We start from the raw sequence: 17,119 nt of genomic DNA, 5'->3' as shown, positions 1-17,119 counted from the left end.
CTTCAAGAGAAAATCTTCTATGAGATCAGTGAACTCTTGTTGTTGTGGTTGGTGGAAGTGGCAGTAGCGTCATTGTTGTTCTTCTCGAAGGAATAATTCGAGAAAAAATTTGTTGAAGAGAATGGTGTATCATCTCTTTCATATAGAATGAGCTCGAAAGCGGAGAAAGGGAGAAAAGGCGAAGACGCAATAGATGAGCTTCTAACGAAGCTTGATCCATATTTTACTGTTCATCCATGGTGTGTTACTGAAGGTGCTTGTTGTTGCAGCGGTAGTGGTGGTGCCGCTCGATGGCTAATGTGTAAGAAAAAAGGGTGGGGATGGTGATGAAAACCTTTCATGATTGTTTGATAAGAAAGGTAATAAGGAAGATAGTAAAGGATGTGATTTAGAAAGTATCTAATTACAAAATTAAAAAGCAGTATAGAGACTAAATTAAAAAGAAAAAATATAAGAATCTAATTAAAAATTTCGATAAAATTATAGGAATCAACAGAGTAATTTATTTTCTATTTATAATATAATAGTTAAGCACTACACGAGACTTGAACAGTGTTCCCACAAAAAACACCTAACTCTAAAGCTTCGGAGGTGATGACATGTCACCCGACATGAATAGTGTTTCCTCCATTATGATGAAAATGCAAACCCATTGCAATGCGTCGGCTTATGCATAAAGAAGCCTCCAAAAATTGTCCACTAACAGTGTTACCATCCAAAAAAAAATGTCATCCTTTTCAGCAGGGCTGGTCACGAAAGTAACATCCCAATGGACGAGGTAGCTGTAGTGTTCCCTCCGAAAGAAGTGCAGAGGTGACAACTTCGTTGGTCAGAGGTCCTGGCAAAATTGAATTCCAGATGCAAGTAGCATATCTTCCCGCCCATGTGTAAGGACCTGTGGTTAATAAATGATTGGATTTGGAACATCCCACTTTGACGCTCACTGGTGCTCTTTAAAAATTCCAGTTTTTTTTCGCCCATTCTATTTATTGATAAAGGAACAACTCTATATAAATTTTAGAATGGTACATGTTACATGAAAAATATAAATCTATTATTCATTGTGCCTGGTAGAACTTTTGCTTGAAGTAGTTTTAGAGTGCAAAGAATGGTTGCAAAAACAGACTTGATCAGAAACATCAATCCAACCAAACTTGCTTGGTCGATGGTCATGGGTGTTGCCCGATTGTATGAGTTTTTTAGCCAGTGGAACTAGAATGAGGTGTTTAGCTTGGAGATGGTTTTGCAAAATGAGCAAGTATTGGATGAGTGATTGTTCTATGTTGCATCTTCTTCTTTAATGCCTTTCTAACAAGTTTTGGTTTCTTGGGTTTCAAAATATTTTGCAGGATGATAGAATTCATGCAACGATATGTAAGCCTGTATTGGATTTGTTCAGGGAGAGGATAAAAGAGCATGTCATGTATAGTATGCAAAATTTTATTATGAAAATTAACAATGGAAATGTAAGAAAAACTACTCATAAGAACAAGCTTAACTTCTATATAAAGACAGAGGTGGAAGTCCTTCCTATCGAGACTTTCGCTTTTAACCCATTCAAAATTTGCCCATTTGTTGAACTTGAGGCAAATGCTCCAATGGAAGGAAATCTGTTGTTTGGTACGTTACATCGATATACTTCTTATTTTGTTAAGATATGATCTTGAGTTTTATTACAGGTTTAGATTTAAATGGCCTTATTGTGGCATGCAAATTACACAGGAGAAGTTGTTGGAAAGGAAGAGGCTATGGGGATGATTACATGCACGGGTGAAGAAAGCAAGCGTATTGCACTACAGTTGGAAGACCTAGAATAATATTTACTATTTACTATCTCCTTTCAGTTGTACATTTTGTTTTTATTTTGAAGTCATTTAATTTAGGCATATGCTGGATATTAAGTGTCCGAAAATACTGTTAGAGTTGTATTATGCCGTTCATTATAGGAAGCACAAGATTAAATGTACATTGTTTGGAGAATTGGTGGACCAAGTGCTTCCACACCTTGAACGAGATGATGGGGAGCCTTTCATAATGGTTGTTTAGCTCTTTAAGTCGAATGTATACTTAAATTCGGTGAATGTTCAAAGTACTTACTATGTCTCCAAATGTTACTTCACTCCAAACGTTCTCGAAGTTATTGACTTCAAGAAAAGGTGTGTCTCTGGAGTGCCCAAATTGCTGCTTTGTTATGAGTTCATAAAACATAACTTAAAAATCATATTAAGTTATACAAGTCTTCTTGGACTCTCTACAAATTGGCAAAGGAGGTTGTGCCCTATTCACAACGAACAACTCTTCTTCAATCGCAGCCTTAATACTCTGTGGCAGATGAGATCAATGCAGGCATTGTCCCAATATGCACCATAGAGGAGGTTTTTAATATGACACAGGTGAGGTTTGTAAGTGATCACTTAAGCCGATAAAGTTTTGTTAATAATTTTGAAACATTTTTTTAGGAAACCTCCTGCTGGATTGTGGGGAACATTGTGTCTTTAGAGGTTGGTAAAGATGGCTGGTCCTATACGTCGTGTAAGACATGTGCAAAGAAAGTTCTAGAGAGTAAAGATAGGTATTGGTGTGATCATTGTAGGCATGTAAGGTTCAAGGCTATGCTAAGGTCAGTTGTTTTATGTCCAATCTTTGTTTGCTTTTTTTTAAGGTCTGCTTGATATCATGAACTATAAAATTCAGTGTAGTTGCATATGGCCATGTTTTTATTGTTAGCGGTGATGTGCTACTAAGATGTTATTCCAGGTATAGGCTGCAAGTAATCGTGATTAATGAAAGCGGTTGTACAAAGTTCCTTCTATGGAACGAAGAAGCAGAGCAAATGGTGGAAAAGGCTGCTAAGAAAATTAAGGAGTTATGTGTAAGTCTAATTCATATGAGTTTAAAATACTTTGCTCCTGTAATATATGTTTCTTTGACTGATAAAAAAAATTATTATGTGCATGTAAAGAAGTGGAAAAAAGGAGAGTCGTATCCTAAATACTTTTATAATATTGTCGACAAAAGGTTCTTATTCAAGCTCAACATCACCTACAAAAATATTAATGTCATGGAAGGGGTATACAACGTTTTAAAGATTTCAGATGATCAGTGCCTCATGTCTAATTTTGGTTCTGCCAACTCTTTTTTCGATGCTTCTATAAGTATAGCATGTTGCGATTGGAACTAGAACTGAGCTGTATTGATTAGTATATTGTAGAAACTAACATGTTACCTTTAAATGATCTTGGTTCCTACAGTGTTCTCAACATGTACCTAATAGCCCTACAACTGAAACAGGTGATAATAGCAATGGACATGAGGCAGTTTCTCTGTCCAAGGTAAGAAGTTTATGTGTCTTTTTTTATTGATATCCACCTTATACAGAGATAATTAGGTCTGATTAAGAGGTCGCTTATGTTTTAGTTGCTAATTGTCGAGTTTCTGTCAACAATAGGATTGATCAGTTGAAAGCAACGGTGATAGCTCCTATGAGACTCTAGCCAAGAGGTCCTCTCCTGATACAGGTGATGGCACCACAGCAAAAGCAGGTGTGTCAGCAAATGTGCAAGCATCAGCTAACAAAACTTTTAAGAGGAATTGTGGACAAAAAAAGCTGAATTGAAAACTTTTGATGTTAATTAAAGTGTTGGTGTGTTTAAGAAGCTGTGATGACACAAATGTTTTCTTAGCATTCTAGCTAAGTGTATATAGTAACTACAATCTAATAGTGATTCATGTATTCAACATGGTTAGTTAGTTTGTTGTGTTAATTGGATTGTTAGTGTTTAAGGTCTGTGTGTCCTAGCAGATACTATGGTTGTCAAAACCTTTAAACCTTACAAGTAAAATTTTCTAGTTTACTATGTGACAAAAAATTCTTTGCACTTATTGCTCATTAACATGATTGCAATGTTACTTGGTTCAAAGGATGCCTAACTAATCTATCATAACTAAATCAGTTCTTGCAGAAAATTTTTGCCATACACTAAAGCTTTTTAGCTTTCGAAACTGAAGTATTAGTATCAATAGGAATAGGATAATTCACTTATTGCATAAGTTAGAGACACTTTACATAAATAAAAGGAATTAACTAACATTGAAATCTAGTTATTGGCATCTTTTACATTGTTTGAATATTATAATTATATGGTTCTATTCTGAGTCAATTCTGTAATGGGCTAATGTCCCAAAATTTGAGCAATTGTTGTAGCAGTTACCAAAAAAAATCACAACAATGGATAGTCGAAGTTCTGAATAATTACCTGCAACAAAGTGCACAAATCTGGCAGTAGCAACCATTGCTTATTAACCCCTGTCCAACACTTTGATCAATTAATGAAAATTAAAGATGAAACCTTTCCATTGAGGTGTGCAACTGCCAAACAAAATCTGCTTAACAAAATTATCATTTCATTTTAGCTGACAAAAGGTGGAACTAATTTAATTAATTTTGGCATATGTTAATCATGATACGAATCTAATATCATACCAAATGTAAGAATAACTATAAGCGCTACTTAAAGAATATACTATACTTTGTTATTATGCAAGCGCTACTTCTACTAAATTATTTCAATCATTAATTATTTATGGTCATCTCATATATCATGAATATCTACTACAGGTAATAAATTATTTCTTAGCACATTATACTTTCATCATCCATAATATATAATAATACGCTGCTCCTTCGGACAATACATATAAGTAATGCTATATGGATTTCAATTTAGTGTATGATTGTTACATTAAACCACATATACTATGTTGTTATCCATAGTACCTCAACTAAGTCAATTAGGCTAGTCTTCTGTATAACCAACAACTTTGTACATTTTGTTCAATTTCTTAGGTGGCTCAATTTCATCTGATAAAAAACTCTTTAAAAAATGCCCTAGACACAATAGTGCAGAGTCAATTAAATATACTTCAAATTAGGTTTTAGATTTTTTATTGTGGTTTCGTTGTTTAATTTAAACTCGAACCCTCCACAATTAGTCTAGCTGAATTTATCAGCATGGTGCCTCAATCAATTATTGATGCAACTTAATTTAAATACATTGGAATGGGATGAAGAATTCACACTTCTGCCAAATTGTATCTTATTTCGGTTGCTTCATTTATGGCATTCTAATTACACAGATAATTATCTATATATCCTATATAATCAGATTTTTAAAATTTTATCTCATAATGTGTTGTCATTTCTAAGAAGTCCCTTCACATATTTATTATGGAAGTCTGACGTTATTAAAGTAATGGAGGGCTTTCCTGTTTATGTTAGAGGAACCAGATGGCAAGGAAAAATCGAAATGAAAAACACACTACCCTCTTTACAAAGTAGAACTCATTAGAAAGTAAACAAACCAAGCAGAGGGATAGAATAAAGAATACACACACTTAACCCTGATTTGTTAGTCATGTCACCATTAATGGTAAATCTTCACCGAGATTAACTTTGATTATATTTATAGATAGAATTAAAACTTCTCTTTATTGTATCAAGATATGTCTTGGAAATGCTGAGATTTCATCTTATCAATTTTGCAAATAATAAACCTCTACTTACTCTCCATTTATTTTGCCATCATCACTTCGAGATCAGTGAGCATAAAATAAAAGATGTCAACAGTGTAAGTGCATTGATTGCTAAAAATGGAACATGCCAAAATACTATTTACTGAATGAGCATTAGAAGATCTTTAAGGGATTCCTTGCCTCACTCAAATTGGCCTCACAAACTCTGACTCCATTGACAGTAGCAGAGCTGAAAGTTGTTCTCACTATTTACTGTGAGATATAGTTTATTTAACAGCCTCTAATATTACCTAAAAAAGACACATCAAATCTGTATACTTGAATTTAAAGGAAATTAAATTGGGTAAATACATCTAAAAAATTCAATCATGTTACTAAAGCTATACTCCTCTATAAATGAAGACCAGTCCTCACAGCAGAGGAACACATATCATACTCAGCTAAAACTTCTATTCTGAACTCTCATATCTTTCCACTCCCACAAATCTAATTTGTACGATCCCTATGTTTCAAAGAAGATGAGTGATATTCCTCCAGTTTCTCTTCCCCTACTAGAACTCCCTAATGAGGTTTTCTTAGGCATATTCCACCTTATTGATGCTTTAACCATCTTAAATGCCTGCTGCACATCTCGCTACTGGAGAGCGAAGCTTAACAGCTATGAATTCATGTCAATCGTTGCTGAAAGGTGGAAACATCATGGCTGCTCACTGATGTTGCATTTTTTATATCCATCCTCTCTGCTGAAGTCATTTGATTGGGTCATGAAGATGGATTCTTCAAGTGGTTACACTATTTCATTTCACTTTTCTTTTTTTGTTGACATATGAAGGTTAGTTCCAAATTATTAGCATTGAAGATAGCATCTTTTGCATACGATACTCCTCTATGGGAAGGAAGTTTTACCTGCTAGCTTGGAACCCTGTTAGCAGAAGGTCCAAAATCATTCAAGATCCTGTTTGTATTTTTAAACCTGACATGGTATATCTATATGCATTTCTGTACTATCCGTGCACTCTTGATTATGTCATTATGCATGTCTTCAAGCATAGTTTAGAAAGTACTACATGCACACTAGCCATCTATACAAGCTTTACAAGAGGCTGGGCATGTGGTAATGACATGTCCACCATAAGTGCAAACTATAGATGCAACTTATGCTACACTTGATGGGTGTATTTATTGGGTAACATACTCACATGAGGATGTTGAAAGAACAAAACCTTATATTGTATGCTTCTCTATATTATCTAACACTTTTCAGCAGATTTTTGTTCTTGAAAAAGCTCTGGCTCATTGCTACATGCTCATAATTTTCAACCAAAAGCTTTGTCTTGCTGCATCTGATCACGACGAGAAAGTGTTCCACATTTCTATTTGGTATGTTCATGTTATCGAGGAAGACCCAAGGAGATATAATAGAAATCAAGGAGAACTCTCTTTACTCCTACTATGTTTGTTGATGAAGATATAATAGAAATCAAGGAAAGACATTTTGAAACCAAGGGTGCAGATGAATCACACTTTTCATACTTTCATATATGCCAATATACTCCCATGAATGACGCAAGGAGAACTCTTCATTGGGTAGAATATAAAGATCAAGTAAGGCTTAGGCTACTGCATGTGTACTATGAGACAATATACCCAGTGTGAAGTCGATCTCAGAGATTGCATTCAGTTCCAGCAAGGTTATAAGAAGCCAGATGTTAGGATACCTCAAAGTTACCTCTGTTGTTTGTAATGACCTTAGTTTTAGGCCTAAGCATGGTGCATGTCTCATATTAGTCTTTATTTTATGTCATTAATGATTAATCAAATGGTCTAGGCATCCTTATTAGTAGTACAAGGTATATATTAAAGCTAATTATGCAGTGGCATGTTAATGCATCTTTCCTACGACACATCTACTACAATATCATGTAATTTTATACAGAGGGATAGGTGTTGTATCTTAGTTTATTTTGATTTACTTATATAATATTTATTATTATTATTATTAATTATGTCATTATCATTACCCGGTGATCTTTGATATAAGATTTTTAATGAATTGAAAACAATTTTATGGCATTTTCTTAAAGATTAAAACGCGATATCGAGCTAAAGGCTCCATATCATTTAGTAACATCTTACTTTTAGTACAATCATGACGTACTAGAAGTTGGGTCGTTACACTCGACGCCACGGACGCGTGGCCGCAAACGATACGGCGATCGGAGCTCGGAGTGAGGAGATATGGTGATTTGAAGTAGAACCAAGGGTTTGAGTTCTTCTTCCCTTGCTCTCCCTCCCAAGAATGTGTTTCCTTTGATTATGGGATGAAATGAGCTGAAGCTCATTGGATTAATGGAGTGTAGGTTAGGCCTTGGGCACAATACGGGCCCGGTTCGCCCACTTCGGTCCGTTCTGCCCAATCTTATGCCAATTTTTTTAAAATTAGTATCAAAATTCTTATTTTAATTAACTCTACCTCGTTAAAATATAAAATTCATATTTCTAATTTCTTTTATTAAAATTGAATTTATTGAGTAATTAGTCGCTAATTTCACGGGATTTACAGGATGGCTATGAAACTATGCATAGAAGCCTGATAAAGCTATTTTGCAGTATGATTTCAATTGTCATTTGATGTCAATTAATCAAAATTACAATTTCATCAATTCTGCTTTATCACACACAAATATGAAAATAAATATCCAGAAGTTAGTGGATTAAAATAAGAAATAAAATACTCAACCAGGCCACATAAGGCACACAAAGATGCCATTGATCCCATGGGTGCGACATTAATGGATCTTGAATTGTGTTCCAGTAGAAGTTGCTCCCACTTAGGTCTCTTTATGCTTTTCTTCTACATTTGTTACCGACATCATGCATACCTTTAAGTCAACTTAGAAAACGGAAAGTGTATTTGCAAGCTCTGATTCGACTTCCATTTTTCTTCCAGAGAATGTTATCCTCTACATCTTCTGCAAAGCTAATACTTCATCAATTTGTAGATGCAGGGAACTGAATATATTTTGGTGTTCTGCTTTGAAGGAATATAAGTTTCTATCGCAACATCACCAAAGTTTTCCTCCTTCTGAACAAACACTGCTATTACATATTTTGTTCCCGCAATGGAGAACCACTAATAATGCAATTGTCATGGTTAATACTTCAACAGGTGCACCAACAACATTGTGCCTCCCAGCAGAGCTAACAAAGTGTGATTATTTTAATCTTGTGGGTTCTTGCTTTGGAAACCTTTGCCTAACATTCATTATTAGCTACCACAAGAACATTTGCTCATCTGGAACATCCTCAGAAGCAGTGTCCGCCAATTACCATAATCACGCCCTTTTAAAGTACCCACATGCGTCTCAATTTTTGCTTTTGCATTCTATCCCTCCAGCACACAGTACTGCATGGTGCATGTGTTCAAACAGAATTTTGAAGACAAAAAAAATTTGTATACTCTCTGGAACAGCCAATTCCAACACTGGGAACCAAAAAGAGTTTCCAATGGTGATATCACGAAGTTAGGCCCTGACTATGTTTCGCATAATGGATTTGTTTTTTGGATTAATTTTAGTGTCCTCAATTTAGGAAATCCAGAATCTGTAGTAGTGTTCTTCATAAGTAGTTATCTATGGCGTTGTGTTCGAATTCCTAGAAAGGCAAAATCAGATTGCAATGCACTGGTTTTGCTGACGGATAAGCCTTGCTACATGTCATACACAACCAATAATGATCACTATAGCATATCGATTAGGTTTATTGAAATGAAACAAGAAACTTGCTTTCAATTGTTCCCACTTTATGAGTTTGAAAGCTTTAGACTATATGAGCAACTGAAACTCTTTTTGGACGAGGACATTATAACTCTAACACAGGAACAAAGGCAAGCGGAAATGGCTATGAATGAAATTGTGCTCTCAAAATGCTCATGGGGTCCATATCAGCGATGACATGTGCTTTCTCAAAGCTGGCCAACAGATATCCAAGTAAAGGGTTTCCTCCTCTACATTCCAGGGTTGTTCTTGGTTTAACTTGAAAAATGGGCTGCAACCTGTTGAGAAAGAAGCCTTCTATCTCAAGTGTACTCTACATTTTTCGTTAAAATTATCATGTGTGTACAATAAAATGGTGTAATTATTTGGTATGATATAGTAGCTTACATGCATTTAGTATTAGTTTTTATGCTACTAAAACTTTGTTGCATCCCCAATTGATTTACAAAAAGGTCCCAAATATATCTACACATGAAGGCAAGAATAATCCATTCCAAACCAAGGTTACACTGAACTTTAAATCATAGTCCTTAAAAGAAAATTGCTTTGTCACATGACTTAAGCATAATATAGAGGATAAGAATCAATTGCAAGCATAGTTAATTTCTATAGTCTGTAAAGGGATAATCTAATTAAACATACAAAATGTTGCACTCCATCTTGGAACTTGCATTTTCTACAGTGCAAAGTCATGTCATTTTAAATTTTCACTCAGTATCTATTAAATTATACATGCCAAGAGCTGCACTAAAAGAATGGATTGTCTTCAGTCTCAACGTTGTACTCAAAGACATATGTCACTACTTCTCTATAGCAGTGAAAAATGCGGCTAGGTGCCAATTAAGTACAACTAGCATCATAAACCATTCATTTTCCTATGTTTCTTCCTAAGAAGCGACACATGTTGCCTCCTCATCGAAGCAACCAAACCATGGGGTCATGCCTGAACTTCATCTGAAGCGCAACGTCAAGATTCCAATTGCATTTCCATTCTTAAATGTAAAATAGCATAAATCTCACTAATTCTCAATAAACACCAAACAATTATACTCAATTGCTTTTGAACCATTTTTTTTCATGAGCATTCAAACCTCCAACATTACAACACTAACATGAGAGAGAGACAGAACAAAATCTTCGCAATGCCAAAGAAGCTAGGCGGAACAGATTTGAAAAGTTAGCCGAAAAAAAAAGAAAGCTAATGAATTCCTGCCACAAAGATGCTTCTAAAGTATATGTTTAGATTGGATGACACAATTTCACTGTTGCTTATATGCTCTGTTTGTACATTATCAAACTTTATCTCATATGTGCTAACACATTGCAGAAAACAATGAAGTAGCACGAGACCTTTTGCAAAAGCAACATCTATCCACAATGCATCAATCTTGTGAGTGTGTAGCTCAACAATGCCAACATAGAACCCCCTTAAAGCAACTGTTATTATCTTTGCTACAAGATATGTCATGTTTATGGTTTATATATGCAAGAAAAATAATTAACGAAAAACAATAAGTAATGTTGTCTTTAGTTACACTGTACAAATATTTCAATTGTTTATTATTTTTTCAGATAAATCTTCTAATTATGTTGTAAAGTTAACGTTCTTGCCTTAACTATTGGATACCTCAACTAATTAGAGAAGCTTATCATGTTGAATTATCACAAAATGGCATCTTCGAGTTACGACCACTCCATCGTGTTATTCTTAATTGTATTTGTTAACTAATGAAGGTTATACAAAATATGCATATTTCATACTCCAACTATAACCTAATCGATACAATTTCTCTAAATCTATCAACCAGTGCGACCTTTATAAATAAGCTGACATCACTTGTCAATATTATGTGATTATCTATAGGCAAGACCAAAATATGTAATCAATAAAGGATGTATTTTTTCTCTAACAAAAAAGATATTGTTAATAAGGTACATGATGATATTCAATGCTGAAAAGAATGTGTTATTGAGTGACCGCTAGATTTTCGTTTGAAGATCCTAAGAATGAAAAAGATATTATATTAAAAGATTCAAATGAACATGTGAAAAATATTAAGAAAAAAGGTAATAGAATGAAACAATTTAACCTTGTCTTTTTTATTTGAGTTAATGCATACATATATAATTTTCTTTTATCAATGATCCATAATAAAGTTTAATAGTGTTGTCTAATTCATGTAATCGATTTTACCTATTAGAATAAAACTTTGTTTTTGTTATTGATTTATTATTTAATTGTGCTATTATTTAGTCTTGTCTATGGCACAGCATTTCCCTTTTAAGTTTTTTTCTATGTTTCTCCTCAAAAAGTTGTGATTATCTTAACAGAAGTTGTGTTTATTATTACAAACTTCTATGTATATCGTCTAAAAAATTTCTGTGTTTTCTCCATTTATTTCCTTTAAAAGATTGTATATCTAAGTTCAAAAAATTTCTACGTTTTTCTCAATAAATTTCTACAATTTTGCCTGTGTTGATCTATTAGAAAAAGTTGTTATTACCTCAAAATTTTTTGCATTTATCATAACAAAATTTATGTTTATCATCAATAAATTTATTTGTTTTTTTCAGTTATTTATCTTTAAAATATTTGTTTTCTTCAATACCTTCAAAAAATTCATGTATTTACCACCACAAAAATTTTATGTTTAACATCAATAAGTTTTCATGTTTTTTTCTTTGTTTTTCTTCACAAAATTGTGTCCTCGCTTTCAAAAAATTTTATAAGTTTATTTAGTATTTTAAATTGCAAAAGTAAGAGTTTTGAGAAAAAGGAAAGTGAAAAGGGGTGAAATATAAGAGGTGAAAAACTCATAATTAAAATACTTTTGGTTTGTGTTTTTATTTTTTATTTTTATTTTTAATTTTTTTATTTTTAAATTTTGTGAAAGAAAAAATAAAAATAAGAGATGAAAACAAAAAACAGAATTTTATTGTTTTCAGTGTCTTTACTTTTTCTTTTACAAAATTCAAAAAATAAAAAACACTAAAAATAAAAATAGAAAATAAAAATGCAAACCAAACACACCTTTATGCTTTTTAACTTTAATAAGTTAAAATTAAAATAATAAACAATCAAACGGTTTACCCAATTTTTATAAAATATATATGGACACACGAACATTTCGACTTTTAAACAATAATATAAAGATGCGGTCTGTGGTGGCATTAACTTGCCCGTGCCTAAGGTGACTATGAGCAATTCACCAATCCGGTTGTGACATTTGGCATGTTTGACTATAGGTGAGGGACTATTTGAATTGCTTACACGCAATAAGTTCACTAATGATGTGCGGTAAAAATATAACATATTAATAAAAAAGGCTCATTTTTAAACGCTCCTTGTTAAGTATGGAGTGCTGCATACCTTGTGAATTCATTAAATTTGAACTCTTTATTTATTATATTTTATTTGAATGGTTTAGATTTAAAAAGACAACCTGTTAATCAGGTTAATCATTTTTTTACAAGTTTTAGATTTTTTTTTGTAAATCTCAGATATTGGGCTGAAGTTCAAAATAAAAAAATGGTATATAAATATTGAAAACAACATGTCTATGTCTGTACAAAAAAAAAGTTATTAGACTTTAGAATTAAAATAAATAATACATAAAAAATAAATTGAAAATTCATGTACTAAATCCAGAAAAAAAAGATATATTAGAATCTTTAAAAAATAATATTAAATATATATTATGTATATAATATTAAAATTTAAATAAATTTTGTTTTGTGTGAAATAAAACTATAATATTAAATATAAACACAATGATAAAAATTTTTTGTGTTATATATATATAATATTAAAATTTAAATAAATTTTATTTTATGTGAAATAAAATTATAATATTAAATATAAAGACAATGAAATTTTTTTTTGTGTTATATATATATATATATATATATATATATAATTTTATTTTGTGTGAAACAAAATTAAAACATTAAATATGAATAAAATGATAAAAAATTATGTATTATATAAATTTAATTAAAAAGAACATATATACAACATAAAAAGCAAACAAACATATAATAATTTTATTTTGTGCGAAACAAAAATTTATATAAAAAATATTTATATAATTTTTTATTAACAATTTTTTTATTAAAATACGTTATTTTATTATATTTATAATATATTATTTTGAATAATTATATTATTTTAGTTAATATATATTATTAAAAAATATTTAAAATTTATTATTTTGTATTAAGAATATTATTAAAAATATATTATTAGTTTTTCTTAAAGTAATATTTTCTTTTATTTAGTTCAAACACTATGACAATAAAAAAATTTTACGTCTACTCAATAAATATTATATTCATTTATTTATATATTGCATGTAAAATAAATAATTAATGTTTAAAAAAAGTTAATAAAAGAAAAAAGTATTTTTTTTTTACCAACTCTTAGATGAAAACTATGTCATTTGAATTATAACTCGTTGATAAAGAAAGAAATATTCTTAATTATATATTAAATAAAATAATTATTTATTAGGCTCATTCTTATACAAATAAATTTTTTTTAATTTTATATTTGTAATATTTTATACCAATTAACTTTAAAATTTAATTATTTTTTGAATAAATTAATAAAAAAATAATACAAATAATTGTTTAAATATAATTGCACTTTAATTTTTCATTTTATTACGTACAATTTGAGGATAATTTGAAATAAAAGATAATAAACTTGTTGTAACTGCCATCTATTTTGTGCTTTGACTATGTCGTCATCTGAGAATCATGGCGCATGGAGATCGGAGTTCTTCTACAGAATCGATTTTGCGTTTGGAGTTAGCCAACCAGCAGCAGCGACAGACATGCGTCTTCCTTTTCTATGGCAGCAATTTTTCGGACTTTGAAGGTCATTTATGGTAGAGGTGGAATGTGGTGGGTTTAAGAGCGTTAAAATCTGTGACTAGTCAGAACGATAATGGAAGCACCTGCCAATAAATAAAACAGTGAAAATGTTTAAAGATATCACATCGACAATAACAGAGTAATGGAGGAATTCAATCAAATTTTTCTGAGTATTTTTGTGGTGTAAAGGTCGTTCGTGTGTTAAATGAGGGAATTAGTATTTTTGTTAGTATCGATTTGTTTGTTCAGCCCATGATAAAAAAATAATAACAATAATAAATAAATTTAATTTACCTGATAACTTTTGATAGTAGGTTAACTTTTAAAGAGTGTTGCACTCCCTAGTTTACCTGGAGTGCACTAGCTTTCGCCAATAAAAAATAGTGTTTAACAACAAATTATTGGAGAGAGAATCTGAAAATTTAAAAAAATGTAATATGGAAGGAATGTGAAAAATTGTGCACAAAATCGATGAAGAGGAAAGCCATCATTGGAGAGGCTTGTTGTAAAAAGGGTTTATGGAGAACTAGGGTTTAAATAGTAGATCTTCATCAGGTATTGGAAGGTGGTGCCCACTTAGTTTCGATGACATGTTATTCTTGGGGCGTCGTATGGGAGAGCGGGACGCCAGGACGTGGGGTAGTGGTCCGTGTTAAAGTTATTGGACACCGAAAGGAGCACAGGAACCGTCATGGGGGCTGGATGTATCGTGTTTTTTTTTTTTTCTTTTGGGCCAAAGACTGGGATCGTAGGTTGGTCCAGATCTAAGAAATTGAACCCTAACTTACTATCCAACCTGGTTTCCAAATAGAAGCTACACGCCGATAATTTCACCATTATTGTCACACAGTCGGACTGGCGGCGGACTTGAAAGAGGCATCGCCACTTATTCTTAGTAGCAACCATTGTTGGAGTAGTCACTATCACCGTTGGGGGTGTGAAACCCTTATGTTGTGCCCATGGCTTTAATCCATTCAGTTCAAGGTCTCGAAGAAAACAAATTTTTGGGTCTCAAAATTACTATATTGCTAACACGGTAAAGGACCATAAGTTACAGCACCTAGTTTAGCGTTAATCTTTATCCCTGCTTCGATTGATTGATTCGAACAAAAACAGCACTACCACACGTCGCTTGACATTGGCGGGTCAAATATTAGGCACCTTTAGACACTACATTCTTAGTCACTAGAAAATTGGCCTAATATAAATGCGCGATAACACCCGTGACAGGTGCAAAAATAAAAGACGATTTAAATTTATCAACGACACCCATTGAAGATATTATTAAATTCAAAAATCAATTTAACCGATTTTTATAAAATAAATCTCGATGCACGCACATGTCATCAGTAAGACGAGAATATAAATGTGCAATAACGCACGTAAGAAGGCGCAAAAAAGGTTAGACAGCTTAATCGTAGACTTTAATGTTTTATCTTTAATAAAACAATTGTTTGACATGCTGCCAAAAATTATTGATGGTCTTGAGGGTCTTTTCGTATTTTCATCCATTTTTACCGTATTTTTTTTAATAGAAACTGATGTAAATTTTAAATCGGTCTGATTCAATTTTCTGACCATTTAAATATTTAAACCGGTAAAACAGGTTCAACCAACTCGCAAGTTGATGATGTCAGCGTATGTGAGTAATGACCTCAACATGACATCAGCCTATGAATTTGTTGGCAAATTGTTAAAAAAACTTGCCCCCTAGTTTATATTAATTACATGAACTAATTAATGAATTAAATTGTTATTTGTTATACATAGTATTTTTATTAAATAAATCACATAAATAAAATTAAGTTATATTTATAAATTTAAAAGCAATATTTTTTAATTGCTATTTTGTATTTTCATGATTATGATCTTTATTTTTTTATAAATTAAATATTTTAGAAGTATATTAAATATAAACTAATTAATGGGTTATTAAAATATAAATATAATATTTTAGTTAATACAAAATAACTAAAAAAATAAATTAAATTTTATATAATTATTTAATTATAATTAAATTAACCAATTTAATTTGTAATTTACCGCTTAAATTAATATTTCAATAGTGACCGAATAGTCTTAATCGGTTTGATTCTAAAAACTATAAATAAAACAAATGATTTGTTAAGTTATGGTGATTTATTAGGGTTTTATTTGAAAATGTCTAATAACTAAAGAAAATTTGTCAAAAATAGCTGAATTTATCTTATTTAACATTCATTAATTGTCGCGACAATTAATGAATGGTAAATAAACCAAAATTTAGCCCTTTTTTATGGCGAAAGCTAGTGCACTCCAGGTAAAGTAGGGATTGCAGCACTCTTTAAAAATTAACCTACTATCAAAAGTTATCAAGTAAATTAAATTTATTTATTATTGTTATTATTTTTTTGTCATGGACTGAACAAGCAAACCCGTACTAACAAAAAAAACTAATTCCCTCATTTAACACAGGACTACCTTTACACCACAAAAGTACTGAGAAAAATTTGATCGAATTCCTCTATTACTCTGTTATTGTCGATGTGATATCATTCAAGCATTTTCACTGTTTTGTTTGGCTTCAACTATCGTTCTTGCTAGCCACAGATTTTGACGCTATTGAACCCACCACATTTCACCTCTACCATAAATGACCTTCAAAACCCAAAAAATTGTTGCCATAGAAAAGAAAGATGCATGTCTGTCGCCGCTGTTGGTTGGCTAACTCCAAACCCAAAACCGATTATGTAGAAGAACTCCGGTTTCCATGAAGGCACCATGATTCTCAGACGACGACGTAGTCAAAGCACAGAATACATGGCAGTTATAACAAGTCCATTATCTTTTATTTCAAATTATCCTCAAGCGTGTATGTAAATATGTAATAGAATGAAAAATTAAAATACAATTTATTTAAACAATTATTTGTATTATTTTTTTATTAATTTATTAAA

At 31.8% G+C, this 17,119-nt stretch overlaps 1 pseudogene; it reads left to right on the top strand.

The window, feature by feature from the left end:
- The first annotated feature begins 147 nt into the window (after positions 1–147).
- LOC130957774 (uncharacterized) lies at positions 148–3,840 on the top strand (annotated as a pseudogene).
- The last annotated feature ends 13,279 nt before the right edge of the window (positions 3,841–17,119 follow it).

The sequence above is a fragment of the Arachis stenosperma genome, chromosome 10 (assembly GCF_014773155.1).
Source record: "Arachis stenosperma cultivar V10309 chromosome 10, arast.V10309.gnm1.PFL2, whole genome shotgun sequence".
NCBI lineage: Eukaryota > Viridiplantae > Streptophyta > Magnoliopsida > Fabales > Fabaceae > Arachis > Arachis stenosperma.
This window is presented reverse-complemented; position numbering and strand designations above follow the sequence as displayed.